Below are 14,770 nucleotides of genomic sequence, written 5' to 3' on the forward strand. Positions count from 1 at the left end.
CACGCTGTTTAGTTTTCTGTTGACCTCAACAGTTCCTTAAAAAAAAAAAAAAAAAGTCTATTAATAAAAAAAAAAAAATAAGAAGAAGCAAGGTGCCTTGTTTAATGAGTGCAGAACTCGGGCGTTAAATGACTTTGCATTTCACTGCTGCCTGATTGGAAAGAGAAACGTATTTAGGCACAGGCTGGATCTTAGACGGGGATCGACGGCTGTCACCGTCTAATTGGAAATCCATCCACTGGGCAGCATGTGGCTTTGCTGGTTTTCTGGGTTTGGGCTTGTTTGTTTTTGCCTTGCTGGGGACGAGCCCAGGGCCTGTGTATTTCTGCCACTGAGCAGGACCCCAGTCCTTTCTTACTTTTTAATGTTAGTCTTTTGTTATTCCAAAGAAAACTCTCTTTGAAGCGCACGGGCTCTTAAAAGACAATATCAAACGTTTCAACAACTGACAAACCTCAGACTTCCTGTACTTGGGTAGCTCGCAGCGTTCTCTTCCTCCTGCTTTAATTTGTTAATGATCTCTGGGGCCACAGGCGGTGTCTGCAGCAGTTTCTAAGTAGATCAGTGGATCAAAGGTGAGTCTTCACTAAGTAATCAGTGTGATTTCACCCGTGTAGCCAGCTATTAAAAACAGAGCTGCGGGTTTTTCAAGGACGACCAGGTATTGATTTGGCAACTGAAAACTCCTGTGCTCGGCCAGCCTCGCCCAGTCACCCCTTGGTCCCGTCTCTGTCCACACACTCCTGGAAGGCTCCCCACACGCCCTGCCTGCCTTCAGAAAGCAAGATCACTGTTGTAAATCAGCGAGGGAAGAGAAACCGCCTCATTTCTTTGACAAGCATTTTTAAAAAGGACATTTATGTTCCCGTGTTTAATTGATTGTTCCTCCTGATCATTACACCTTTAGGTGATTTTTTTTTTTCCTTTAAGAACACGTTTCTTATGTAATTCGTTTTGCATTTCTGGAATGAGGAAACTTTTCTGTTGACAGTGTTGTTAAAATCTAGACAAGGCGCCGCCGTGATGGATCACCCCCAGCCGTGGAAGGAAGTGATTCACCCCAGTGCAGGGAGCTGAGGGTGTTCCTGGGCTGACTGCAAGCAGGTAGGTTCCTGGCTACCTGCACACACCAGGCACCAGGGCGTGTCCCCTTGGTCCTCACCTCCAGAGCCCCCCCCTCCCCCCCCAGCTCAGTAGGCTCCCAGGGTGTCCTTTGGTTCTGTTGCCTCTGTCCCAGTAACAAGATGCTGGGAACTAGTCCTCCATTTTAATTTTGAAAAGAAACCTATGAAAGTGAGATTTTTAATTAGCCATATCTGTTTACATGGATCTCCCCAAGGTATTGCGTTTGCATTTTGTACTTACTTTGTTTGTTTGTTTGTTTTAGTACCAGGGATTGAACCCAGAAGCGCTTAACCGCTGAGCCACATCCCCAGCCCTTTACTTTCTATTTTTTTATTTTGAGACAGGGTCTTGCTGAGTTAGGGCTTGCTAAATTGCTGAGGCTGGCTTGGAACTTTCGATCCTCCTGCCTCAGCCTCCCAAGCCACTGGGATTGCAGGCCTGTGCCACTATGCCCAGCTGTACTTATATTCTTATTTAAACCAAAAACATGTGCTGCAAACCAAACACATTCATCACCAGTAAAAAGATGTCAAACAGTAAAAACAAAATAGTGGAGAAATAAAAGTTAAAAATACACATTTTGTATTGTTTCGCTCTCCTTGTTTTAGTGAAGGCCTACCACAGATATGCCCAAGTCACATTGTTCTTAGGAAAAGTGATGAGAAGTATTTCTCATCTTCCTTTATTTAATTTTATTTCAAAATTTAAAATTGATCACTACAGGAGGAAAATCATCTGAATGTTTTACACATTGAGATTTGAGTTGTTTTTATTCCACTTATTCTGCAGGGAAGCTGTCAGACTTGGTATATGTGTTTTGAATAAATACACTAAAACCAGGCAGGGTCATGATAAGACTTTTGTGGAATTCTTCCTACAAAGAAAAAAAAAAAAAAAAAAAAAAGATAAAAATACACATGCTGCCACTGCATTGATATAAAACCAAATATACTTATATTAAATATTAGAATATTTTCTACAACCTAAGGTTCATGGTTTTCTTCTGGTTTTTAAAATAACATTATTTATTTATTTACTTATTTATTAGTACTGGGGATTGAACACAGGGGTGTTTTACTACTGAGCTACATCCCCAGCCCTTTTTTAATTTTTTGAGACAGGGTCTCACTAAATTGCCCAGGCTGCCATTGAACTTGGGATCCTCCTGCTTCAGCCTCCTCAGTAGCCAGGATGACAGGCATGAGCCACTGTGCCTAGCTTCTTCCAGTTTTAAAAGACATTAAAACTTCTGGACTGGGGTGTGTCTTGGTGGTAGAGCACTTACCCAGCATGCAAAATGCACAGGGGACTGGATTTGATGTCTAATGACAGAAAACAATTTTTTTTTTTTTTGGGGGGGAAACCTCTAAAATCATTGGGGGTCCCAGATATGGTGACTGGGGTGTCTAATGGAAAAATGCATCCTGGAGGAAGGGCATTTTATAGACATAAATATTAAATATTCATATAATCTGAAGATGAGTGACCAGGTTTCTTTAAAGTTAAAGAAAAAAAAAATATCAAAGGGCCTGGAGGTGTAAGTCAGTGACAGAGCGCTTGCCGAGCATGCATGAAGTCCTGGGTTCCATCCCCAGCAAAGGAACAATAGAAAGGGTGGAAAGTTCCAGTTAGACTAGAGGAATAAGTTTTAGTGCTCCATCTCTCTGCATGATGACAAGAATTGATAGTTCTGGGATAATGGATGTACCTATGACTCTGATCTGATCCTTACACACTGTACATATTAGGTGCTTACATACATGCATTTATTTACATATATATATATATGTGTATATATATATATATATATATTTTTTTTTTTTTTTGTACCAGGGATTGAACCCAAGGGCCACATTCCCAGCCTTTTTTATTTTTTATTTTGAGACAGAATCCCACGCAATTGCTTAAGTTGCTGAGGCTGACTTTGAACTTAAGATCCTCCTGCCTCAGCCTCCTGAGCTGCTGGGATTACAGGCGTGCAACATCACACCCAGCATATACATATATTGAAATGTCATGCTACACCCCATAAGTATATACAGTTGCTATGTGTCAATTAAAAATAAAAATATATTTTAAAAAGTGTATATTTCACTGGACATGGTGTTGCATGCCTGTAATACCAGCAACTCAGAAGGTTAAGGCTGGAGGATCACAACCTCAAGGTCAGCTTGGGCAATTTAGCAAGACCCTGTCGCAAAAGAAAAACACCAAGCCAGGTGCGGTGGTATGTGCCCGTAATCCCCGCAACTCGGGAGACTGAAGCAAGAGGATCTTGAGTTCAAAGCCAGCCTCAGCAACTTAGCAAGGCCTTAACAACTTAAGGAAACACTGTCTCAAAATTTAAAAAGCAGTGGGGAGGCTGGGGATGTGGCTGAGTCAATTAGTACCTGTGGATTTAATCCACAGTGCCAAAAAATAAAAACCAAAAAGGGCTGGTAGAGAGAGCACGCCTGGGTTCAATTCCCAGTACTACAACAACAAAACGAAGAATGTATATCTCAAATAGGCAGGTGAATAGGTTTTTAATGTTCTCACCACACAAAAATGACAGATTGGTGGTCAAAGGTGTGTTACTCAGCCCCATTCAGTCTTTCCATGGTTTAAACCTGAATGAAAGTATCACATTGTACCCTGTACATATACACAATTGTTACTTCTCAATTAAACATAAATTTAAAGGGCTGTGGATGTAGCTCAGAGATGGAGTACTTGCTGAGCATGTGCGAGGCCCTGGGTTCAATCCGCAGTACCACAAATGCACACAATTAAAATGTGTAAATGAATTGGTACAATTATGAAAAATAGTTGTACCCATTAAAAAATATATATACACTAAAAAGTTATTGAGTACTCAACATCAGAATACAAATGAATTATGGTAACTTTATTAAGTAGTATGTTACTCTACATCAAAAAATGTTTTTTCAATAGATAACCATTTGCTTTTCTGTTTGAAGTGCAAAAAATATTTTTAAATCGTTTTTTTCCCATAGACTTAGTGAAGATTTATGGAAATGGGCATTGATCCATGTAGTGGGTAAACTAACACTGGCTTTTGGGAACTTTTTGGAAGGCACACTGGTGCTGTCTATTGAAACACAAACTGGGAGGCACCATGGTGCAGGCCTGTAATCCCAGCAACTCAGGAGGCTGAAGCAAGAGGATCGCAAGTTCAAGGTCAGCCTCAGCAATTTAGTGAGACCCTAAGCAACTTAGCAAGTCCCTGTCTCAAAATAAAAAATAAAAAGGGCTGGGGATGTGACTCAGTGGTAGAGCAACCCTGGGTTTAATCCCTAGTACCAAGAAAAAAAAAAGAGAGAGAGAGAAAGAAATGAAAACTGTGTAAATTCTACTTCTAGGCATTTATTCTATAAATTCATTCTCACAAGTGAAGAAATGTATTGAGATTTATATTCACATTTACATCTACACACACATATATTGTATATATATAGTGTGTGTGTATATATATATATATATATATATATTGTGTGTACATATATATATATATATTTTTTTTTTTTTTTTTTGAAGCAGGTTCTTGCTGTGTTGCCCAGGCTGATGTACCAACGTGGGTTGCTATCAGGTTCAAGTGACCCTCCTGCCTCAGTCTCTCAAGCAGCTGGAAGGTTCACACTACTGCATTTATCCTAGTGTACAAATAGGTAAACACATAGATATTCATAGTAAGATTGATTGTAAAAAGTGAAAAAAGTTAAGCTCCATCAAGAGACTGGTTACATAAATGACAGATTCTTTACGCTATGGAATACTATGTAGTCATAAAGAATAATGTGGCATGAAATGACCTAGCTCAGTGACCAGAGCTGCATTACCTGTCAATTCCCAACTAGTGGTTCTCAACCAGGTGCAATTTTTTTTTTTTTTTTTTTTTTTTTTTTTGTACTGGGAATTGAACTCAGGGGCACTTAGCCACTAAGCTACATCCCCAGACCTTTTTTATATTTTATTTAGATACAGGGTCTCCCTGAGTTGCTTAGAGCCTTGTTGCTGAGGCTGGCTTTGAACTTGTGAGTCTCCTGCCTCAGCCTCCTGAGCCACTGGGATTAGAGGCATGTGCCAGCACCCAGCAACCAGGTGCACATTTGCCCTCCAGGGGACATTTGACATGTCTCCAGGCATTTGGCTGTGGCAGCTGAGAGGCTGGGTTGCTACCAGCAACAGTGTGTGGGGCATGAGAAATTGGGCAAGGCATGCACCAATGACAACAGCAATAGCAAACATTTGTGTGGCACCTACTGCGTGCCGGAGGCTGCCACGTGCTCCACAGACACCGACTCCCCTGGTCCCCAGAGCTGCTTTCTGAGAGGCTCCTACCACGGTCCTCATCTCGCCCAGGTGGACACAGCCGTTGCCTCTCCTGAGGTTAAGAGCTCAGCGGAGAGGCGGGGATTTGAATCGGGTCCCTGGGCTCAGGGTCCCTGCTCTGTGTCACTGGACCGCCCGCAGAGCCGGGTTTCTCTCTTCCTTTCTCTTTTCTGCTTTGCCACACTGGAGACTGAAGCCAGGGCCTTACCTGTGCGAGGCCAGCGTGTAGTGCTCAGTTTCCCTTCGGGCTTCCCAGCTGGTCGCCCGCAGAGTCTTGGTGTCCAACGACCCATCCCAAGTAGCCCTTTTTCCACAACACAGTCCCCATTCCTCGGCTTTCCTCAGATTCCTCAGCGACAGATTCTTCTTGCTGCCCAGAGTTCAGCTCTCAGCCTGGGGACAGCAGCAGGAGGAGGCTGGCTTCCTGCCAGCCCCATGCACACGCTAGGCAAGCGCTTTGCCCTGTGTCACCTCCCAGCCCTGGATTGGATCTTGGTTGGCTAAACCGGCTGCACAGATATTCTGGATCGGGGGGCCGTTTGAACACGGAATGGTACCAGACAAGGACAAGATCGAAGCCACAGAAAGGCAGAGACCTTCAGCTCAGGACACGAGGCACGGTCTCCTTTTGGTAAAAAAACGCCTGGGTACCTGGCACAGTGGCACACGCCTGCAGTCCCCGCCCCTCGGGAGTCTGAAGCAGGAGGACAGCAAGTTCAAGCACAGCCTTAGCGACCTCGCCAGACCCGGTCTCAAAATAAAACATCAAAAAGGGTGGGAGATGGAGATCAGGCTTGATCCTCAGTACCTAAAATAAAATCGGAAAAAATAGCATCAGCATCTATACAGACACATAGAAAAAGATCTGGCTTCACGTGCAGTAAGGTGTGAAGGCTGATGCTTTCATTTTTTCATTATGGTTGAGCTATTATCTAGCTTTCTACACAATGTGCATGTGCTGCCTTTGAAATACCAAGGGGTTATTTTTTTTAAATCTACACAAAGTTGTTAATTTATTTTCCTTTCCAAAACATATTGATCTCCAAAGGCTAATTTTTTAATAAAAATAGCCCGGAGCATTTATGTGATAAAATCCAGGTTTCTCACTTAGGGTGAACAACCGCAAGATGTCCTGGGACCCTGTGACTCGTCACTGGAGGCGTCGCAAGCCGCGCTCCTTTGGTTTGATGTGGACCCGCAATTGGAAATCACCCTGCTTGGTTCCGTCCCTCATTCGCTCACTCCTCAGGGATTTTCTGAGCACTTCTGTGCCCGGTGCCATTCTGGACACATAAGTGGGACAAAACCTCTGCCTTCATGTAATTTCACATGATTCAGGTTTCCATGGGAAAGAGCGAATGATAAACGGCTCTTCCACACACAGGCTTCAGGTGAGAGCACAACTCTGAGGAAAAGCAGAAACCAGGGAGCGGGGGATTCTGTTCAGTAGACAGATGGGGGCACAGTCTGGGAGTCAGGGCAGAGGACTGAACTCCAGGAGGGAGTCTTCAGCAAGTGACAGCAGTGTAAAGCCACCTGACCAGGTGATGTCATAAGGGCAGGGAAGGGGAGTCATTTGTATCTGAGAGTGCTCAGAAGGACTGAGGAACACCCTCTGCCCATGTTTTGACACACAGACAAATAAGAAGAGAGAGAGAGAGAGAGAGAGAGAGAGAGAGAGAGAAAGCAGAGGCAGGAAACCAGCACTGGAGAGGCCATGAGGCTGTGGACGGAATGCTATCCAGCCCTGGGCCACGGCAGGGCCTCGTCTCTAGCGCAAGGTGTTAACCGGGAGGCTTGTGGGTCAAAAGCTCTGGGCATCTCTCTGCTGGTACCAAGGGGGCTGGGGAGCCCAGGCCTCCTTCCCCACTGAGGCATGGGGTGAGGCTACCCCACCTGCCCTCAGGAGAAGCGGGAGGAGAGGGCCAGGGATGTGTGGGTAGGTCGCTCCTCCACACAGAGGAGACATCAGGAGGGAAGTGTCCCCAGCAGGGACCCCCAGCAACATTTCCCAGTCCCTCTCTCTTGCCTTGGGAGGGGACGCCTCTCTATCACAGTCACACCCCCAGAGACCTCCCTTATGCACCTCATCACAAGAAGAGGCCACATTTATCATCTAATGCTTTTCTTTCTTTTTTCCTCTTGTGTGTGTGTGGGGGGGGGGGGGTTGAACCAAGGGACACTCTACCACTAAGTCACAATCTCAGTGCTTTTCCTTTTTTGTGACAGGGTCTTGCTAAGTTATCTCGGCTGGCCTCAAACTTGAAATCTCTTGCCTCAGCCTCCCAGGTCTCTGAGGTGACAGGCCTGTGCCCCCTAAAGACTTCCAGCCAGACTCCATGCCCAGCATGCTCTCCTGGGTCAGCTCCGTTGGTCCTTCCTGGGCTGCAGATACTCTGCCTATCCATGGTGCAGATGCGGGGGTGAGGCAGAAGAGGCTAGGCCATTTGCTGGTGGTCTCAGGGGGTCAGTGAGGAAGCTGGGGTTTGACTTTGCCCTCACCATTATTATTGGTGTTAGCAGGGAAGGCCCACTTCCAGAATAGGGAAAACGTGGGTTCAAATCTCAGCTTTGATAGTCACTTGCTGTGTGTCCTGGGCTAAGATCCCCTTCTCTCCCGCTTCAGTTTCCCCATCTAAAATGTGCTAATGCAATAAGAGCTGTCCTTAATGGTGACCTGTGGCAACTGCATGATTTAATGCCTCCAATGAAGCTCTCAGCCTTTGTCACCCCCAGGCAAATCTGCACAGATGACCGGTTTTGCAAATAAAGCTTTATTGTTCCCTTGTGTAGTACTGGGGATTAAACCCAGGGGCGCTCTACCACTGAGCTACATCTCCAACCTTTTTCTTTTACAGATTTTGAGACAGAGTCTTGTTAAGTTTCTGATGCTGGTCTTGAACTTTCGATCCTCTGATCCTCCTGCCTCAGCCTCCACATCACCAGGATCCCAGGATTGTACCACTGTCCCCTTCCACTGCTGTAAATAAAGTTTTATTAGTATAGTGCTTGCCTAGCATTCACAAGGGTTTAATCTCCAGTACCACAAAACGAACAAACAAAGTGTTTTGGAACACAGCTGTGCTCATTCAGTTATGTATAATTGGCTATGGCTGCTTTCTTGCGGCTAGCTGAGTAACTGAGATACAGACTATATGGTTCTTTAAACCTGAAATGTGTAATCTCTGAGGATTTATGGACCCTTTGATCTAAAATATTTACTACAGTCCCTTACTCCTCAGGGACTGTTTACATGTTAAGTAAACTCAAGGACAGAGATCAGTTCCTATTTATGATAACTTTTCCCTTAGATCCTTGCACATATTAGGTGCTTTATAAAATATAAAATTAGCATTCAGAGGAAACTGGTAAATCATGAAACTTCAGGAACATTTCCAATATCAAATGACCCCAATTTACATTTTCTTCCTTCTGGCATTTCCGCTGTAAAGCAAGTCGTTAAATAAAAAAGCAGTGTCATTCGGCTGGCTTGCCGTGGGGTTGGCTGGTGGGTGCCAGAGAGGACCAGCTTTGCTATCTTTGGTTACTCTGAAGCTGTCATGATCATAAGATGCGACGTAAATACATTCTGTAAACTTCAGAAAAGCTGAAATAAGCTTTGGGAGCCGCCACAAAATAAAATGGGGCCCAGGACACTGTGGGGGCAGAGGACGAGTGGAGAGGAGGGCAGAGGAACGCAAGGAGCCCTGGGTTCACCAGCCCAGCGCCGCTGAGCGCAGGCCTGTCCCCCAGCAGTGCCCAGCTCCGGCCCTTCCAAGGACTGTGAGCTCCATGGGCATTTCGTTTTAAAGGGAGGTAGGCTAATTTCCAAATGGACCCTCTCCAGAGGCAATGCTCCCAAATTCCCAAGAGAATGACCAGCTTTTCAGCCTTTCCAGAATACACGAGACAGGGCAGACTGGTGTCCCCCAGCTCTGCAGGCCATGGGCTCACATTAACACGGGACAGAAAGAAGCAGACCAAGCCTGCTTGTCTACACAAAGCCAAACACAGGGGCTGACCCTGGGTTTCAGCCCAGCATAAATAATGAATAAAAATAAAAATGAAAAAGTAAAACTCAGCTGTTGTTTGGTGATCACCTCTTTCTTTACTCCGCGCAGGCAGCGGGGGTGAGCGGCGCCCCCTGAACTGGCACGGCTTGCTGCCTGGCCCTGTGGACCACCATGCCTGACAGGTTTGGACATCTTAAATAGTCCATTGTACCCCAGTTCTAGGGTCCCTGAGCATCGAGACGAACCTTGTTTGATACTGACCATTAAAGGAAAAACCTGAGTGGTTAAAAAATCAAAGAGTTTTTTGGGCATGGTGACACACTCTGTAAGCTCAGCAATTTGGGAGACGGAAGCAGGAAGATCGCACGTTTGAGGAAGTGTAGGGGCACCCTGTCTCTGTGTGTGTGTGTGTGTGTGTGTGTGTGTGTGTGTGTGTGTTCACATACAAATTTTTTAAAGACTGGAGACATGGCTCAACAGAAGCGTGCCCTTGGATTTAATCCCCCGTACTGAAAAAAATAAAAAAAGAAATAAAAGAGAAATTTGTTAAAGCCTCAATGGAAAAGGGTCTCAGCCGGCCTCGTATGGTGACGCATGCCTATAATCTCAGTGGCTCGGGAGGCTGAGGCAGGAGGATTAGGTGCTCAAAGCCAGCCTCAGCAATGTAGTGAGACCCTGTCTCAAAATTAAGAAAAGGGCCGGGGATGTGGCTCAGTGGTAAATCATCCCTGGGTTTAATCCCCAGTAATTAACAAAAAAAGAGTCTAAGCAGCAACCGAAATTGTGGGAAACTACCACAAGCACCCTGGAGAAGGACAGATGGAAAACTGAAGCAAAAAGGAGACCTGCACAGACATTGTCTTAGTTAAAACGGCAGTGCTGACCAGTCCCTTTTTGTTAGCTGGAATGTTCCAGAAGAGCTCTCCATCCTCTTGGAACGTGGCACTAAGTGAGAACCCTCTCACACTGAGTGCCTGTCCTGTCTGTGCCTGTAAGTTGGTAGGTGTCATTTCAGGAGGCGGATTTAATACACGTCGAGTGAATGAAGGAGTTCTCTGCTTATGGAGCCTGAATCTGATTCTCTGTCCAAACACCACTGTTGGCGAGCCCAGAGCTGGGGGGATGGAAAGCAAATATGAGTTGTGTCTTCAGCATGCAGGATTCAAATCAGCCTGCTTCCCCGCAGCCTGCTATTGCACCAGTCCTAGTATTTCAACCCCATTCCTGGCCTTTAGGTGGTAGGGTTTTTGTTTTGTTTTGTTTATGGTACCAGGGATTGAACCCACAGCTGCTTAACCACTGATCCCATATCACCAGACCTTTATTTTTTATGCTTTATTTAGAGACAGGGTCTGGCTAAGTTGCTTAGGGCCTTACTAAATTGCTGAGGCTGGCCTTGAACTTGCAATCCTCCTGCCTCGGCCTCCCAAGCCAAGCCGCTAGGATTGCAGGCATGTGCCGCCACTGTGCCTGGCTTTTTGTTTGTTTTTGTTATTTGGTTGCTGCCCATTCTAGTGCCCTTTTCCACTATGAGTCTCCAGGGTAGGCAGAGGAGGCAGAGCAAAAAACATGCAAATGCCCACAGCTGGGCATCTCCGCACCAGCTCATTTAACCTGCTCAGATCCTTCAGCATCACCTTTGAATACACAGGAAAGTTCATGACACTAGAGTCCATGTGGTCAGTGCAACTTATCTGAGCCACATCCATTTCATGGACGGGCACGAGTTTTTTAAAAACTCATTTAATTAATCCAATGCTCAACCTTGGGAAAATACTTAGGTTACCACCGGAGAAAGAATACTCACAGGTGGAGAGCATCCTTTCAAAAAGGCTGGTCTTGTCATAGTCAATTAATACTTATGACACAATTAAAAAAAATTTTTTTTCAGGCATTTTATGTGGAAAGGGCTCACAGAGATACACGTGTGACTACCCAGTTGTTTTCTTGCTTCCTAGAGTTGACTTCTCAGTCACTTTATGTGATTACATGAGCTAGTTTCCCCCAATATTAGCATGGGGGCGTGGAGCTATATCCAAATCACCTTGGAATATCATCACTGCCCTGTATGTTGCTTGGTTCACTAAAGTACAAGCCCCAGCATTTATAAAATTTAGTAAATATTCTTACTGTACCTTTCTGGTTAAGTTTCTGGTTAAGTTCTTTTGAAGAAAGCAGGGAAAAAAAATTATACCTCCCATGTTGAATTAAGAGCACACAGACTTCTCTTTCCCCTTTAAAAAAAAAAAAGTGCATTTTGGCAGTTGAAAACAGGTGCTAATTCAGTTCATTCACGAAATGAGAAAGATCAATGTGCATTTGAAACTCCTCTTTGGAGCAGAAAATTGTGAGGGCCGAGCAAAACAGAAAACAGAGTCCTTCTCTAAATATAGCCATGTCATATGACCCCACTGGTCTTTGTACTCAGAACATGAAGGTATGAGACAGTTGCTTCATGGACGTGGCATAGGATTACTCCAGGGAAGGAGGAATATGGCCAGCAGCACAGACATAAATGCTAAGCTTGTGTCTCTGCTTTTTGATCTGAGGAAGCAGCCTAGAATGTTGTTGAGATGTCCCCACACGACAGCTTGTCATTTGGGTAAACTTTTCCACTGCACATAGGAAGCAATTCTTCCATCTCTTTGGTTTCTTTTCTTTTTTCTTTTTCTTTCAGTGTTGGTGATGAAGCCCAGGGCAAAGGCTCATTCACTGAGCTACATCCCCAGCCACATTTTACTTTTATACCCTCTTTGACAGCAGCTCATGTTTACACACTTCTTGCATACTAGTTTTTTTTTTTTTTTTTTTTCCTGTTTACTTCTTTAACTGTGAGGCCCCAAACTCAGGCTAATTCAATTTTGTCAGTTATCATGATCATTCATGACAACAGCACATCATTCTCAATTTAGATCCCCTGCAGTTCATCTCTGTGAATGTGGGGTTTTGTTTTTTAAAGGGTTCTTTATAGGCTCATTTGGACATGTATCTTTAAAGCTTTTAGTGCTTTTCTTTTCTTTTTTTCTTTTTGATCTTTATATTTAAAGAACACTTCAAGGTTTCTGCATTTCTGGGATAAATTAAAGATTAGGCAGAGAGTGAGAAGTTTAAGAGCTATCACTGCATGAAGATGTGTTTATCTGCAAATTAAAATCCTTATAAGGCCGTGTCTATTTTGCAGGAGGTATATCCTTCTAGCCAAGTAAGGTTCTGCAAAGCCACGGTGGGAACTAAGAGTCACTGGTAGGGGTGGGATGGGGAGCTGGCCCACATTAAAGGCCCGCCCAAGTGGGGGAGAGGGGGCAGCTTCTCACACTGCTGTCAGACTATCAGGGGGAGACTTTTACTTACGTTTGCCTTCTGGGCCCACTGGAGGGAAGGAGGAGGAGGAAGTAACCAGGATTGTGGCACATTTGAAGGAAGTGGAGGCCTCAGCTGGTTGCTGAAACATCCATTTGAAAAATAAATACATAGTGCACTCAGGCACACAGCAACTTGTGGACCAAAACCAACAATTTGGTTTTAGGATTCGGGTGTTCCTACCGGGAAAGATACCACTCAGCTCTCATCATCTGTCTTTGAAATGCATTTGACGAGATGGGTGCCTGTTGATTAATGTTGGATATTCCTTAGGGAATCCTTTTTTTTTTTTTTTTTTTTTTTTGTGGTGCTGGGGATTGAACCCAGGGCCTTGTGCTTGTAAGGCAAGCACTCTACCAACTGAGCTACCTCCCCAGACCTCCATTTTCTTTTCATAAGACTTTTTACTGCATTCTGAAATTTCCTTACAATTAGAATACATTTTGTATTGTAGCTTTTTTTTTTTTTTTTTTTTTTCCTACCAGGGATTGAACTCAGAGAGGCCATGGGGGGAAGGGGGATGAACCACTGAGCCACATCCCCAGCCCTTTTTTATATTTTATTCTGAGACAGAGTCTCACCGAGTTGCTTAGGGCCTTGCTAAGTTTCAGAGGCTGACTTTGAACTCATGATCCTCCTGCCTCAGCCTCCCGAGCTGCGGGGATTACAGGCCTGCACCACCACACTCCTGGGCTGAGGATGAGGCTCGGAGGTAGAACACTTGCCTCGCATGCTTAAGGCCCTTACAGCACAAAAAATCCAGCCCTCCCAAAGCTGAGTTGAAAGTTGACTTGGTCTCTATGACCTTTGCTTACTTTTTTGGAATGTCCCTCACAAAACAATAAATCATAACTTTATCAACTTCCCCAGAGGCCTTCAAAACAAAAGACCAAAGTTCAGCTAAGTGCAATCGCTCTGTGAATTCATCCTGTGAGGTAGCATTCCCCAGATGGGTTTTACTCAAGTGCAGCATCCCAAGAACCGCGGACACATGCTTTCCTTTCTGAATGCTGACTGAGGCTCACTGGCCAGAGGGAACCTTGGACAGGCCCGGGTCCTGATTCACAGGGGCTGCTCCGGCTTCAGGTTTTCACTTCCTTAATTGCAGAACTAAAGGTGGTGAGGTGTTGAGCGAGCCAGAGAGGAGGGTTTCAAAGACAAGGAAGCAAGTGAACTAACTCATTTCCAAGCCCAGGCTTCAGAGGACTCCTGCTTCTAGCATGGAAACTTCCTTTGTTTCTCAGCCCTCGAAGTGCATGCAGCACACTCAGAGATCTGTCTGTCTTTCCCTTTCTCTCTCCTCTCTGTTTTAGGAACCCAGAGAACTTGATAGTTCATGGATGCTTAGGAGAGTTTGTAGTTGGCCTTGTAAAATGTCCAGCACATCAGGAAGGGAAAGAGTTACATTACTCATGGAGTTTTTCTACTTCATTTTGAAAACTCCCTGAATCTCAGTCTTGGCTTCACTTTTGATGAATCATTTGGGCTCAAAAGATCATTCAGGAAGCACAGGCCACCGGCTGGGGACTATCTTTAGAAGACAAATTTGCTAATATTTACTGGGTTTTGTAACTCAAGCTTGACCATTTTTCTTTTTTTTTAACAAAATCTAGAGATATTTAAATCTTTGCAATAAAATGAGTTTTTTTTTTTAATAACCACTGTTTTCCCAAATCTCTCAAATCATTTTGAGATCTCTCAAATGATTTTCCCAAATCATTTTCATTTTTTCTCAAGTATGGGGAATTTAAAATCTCCAGAAATATCTAGCTGCTTCTCCGCCCCGCCCCCTCTATCTTGCGGCCATGAGGTCAAAAAACCCTCATGTATAAGGAATTAAACACTTTAGACACGTGTAAAAAATTTCTGGTTCCACGGAGATCATTTTAACTTGAGTCAGTTAGACCTATACATGTATGGAAGGGTCAGAGTCAAACCCA

The 14,770-nt window shown here is 44.5% G+C and overlaps 1 long non-coding RNA gene across 2 annotated transcripts; it reads left to right on the forward strand.

Moving 5' to 3' along the window:
• Nucleotides 1–471: 471 nt before the first annotated feature.
• On the forward strand, nt 472–9,466 carry LOC306653931. Of its 2 annotated transcripts, none has more exons than XR_013761837.1 (3): nt 472–575; nt 992–1,104; nt 8,316–9,466. It is a non-coding gene; the product is annotated as an uncharacterized lncRNA (long non-coding RNA). The 2 variants fall into 2 exon arrangements; XR_013761838.1 differs by lacking the exon at nt 472–575 and adding an exon at nt 626–907.
• The last annotated feature ends 5,304 nt before the right edge of the window (nt 9,467–14,770 follow it).

The sequence above is a fragment of the Sciurus vulgaris genome (assembly GCF_902686455.1).
Source record: "Sciurus vulgaris genome assembly, chromosome: 2".
Taxonomy (NCBI): Eukaryota; Metazoa; Chordata; class Mammalia; order Rodentia; family Sciuridae; genus Sciurus; species Sciurus vulgaris.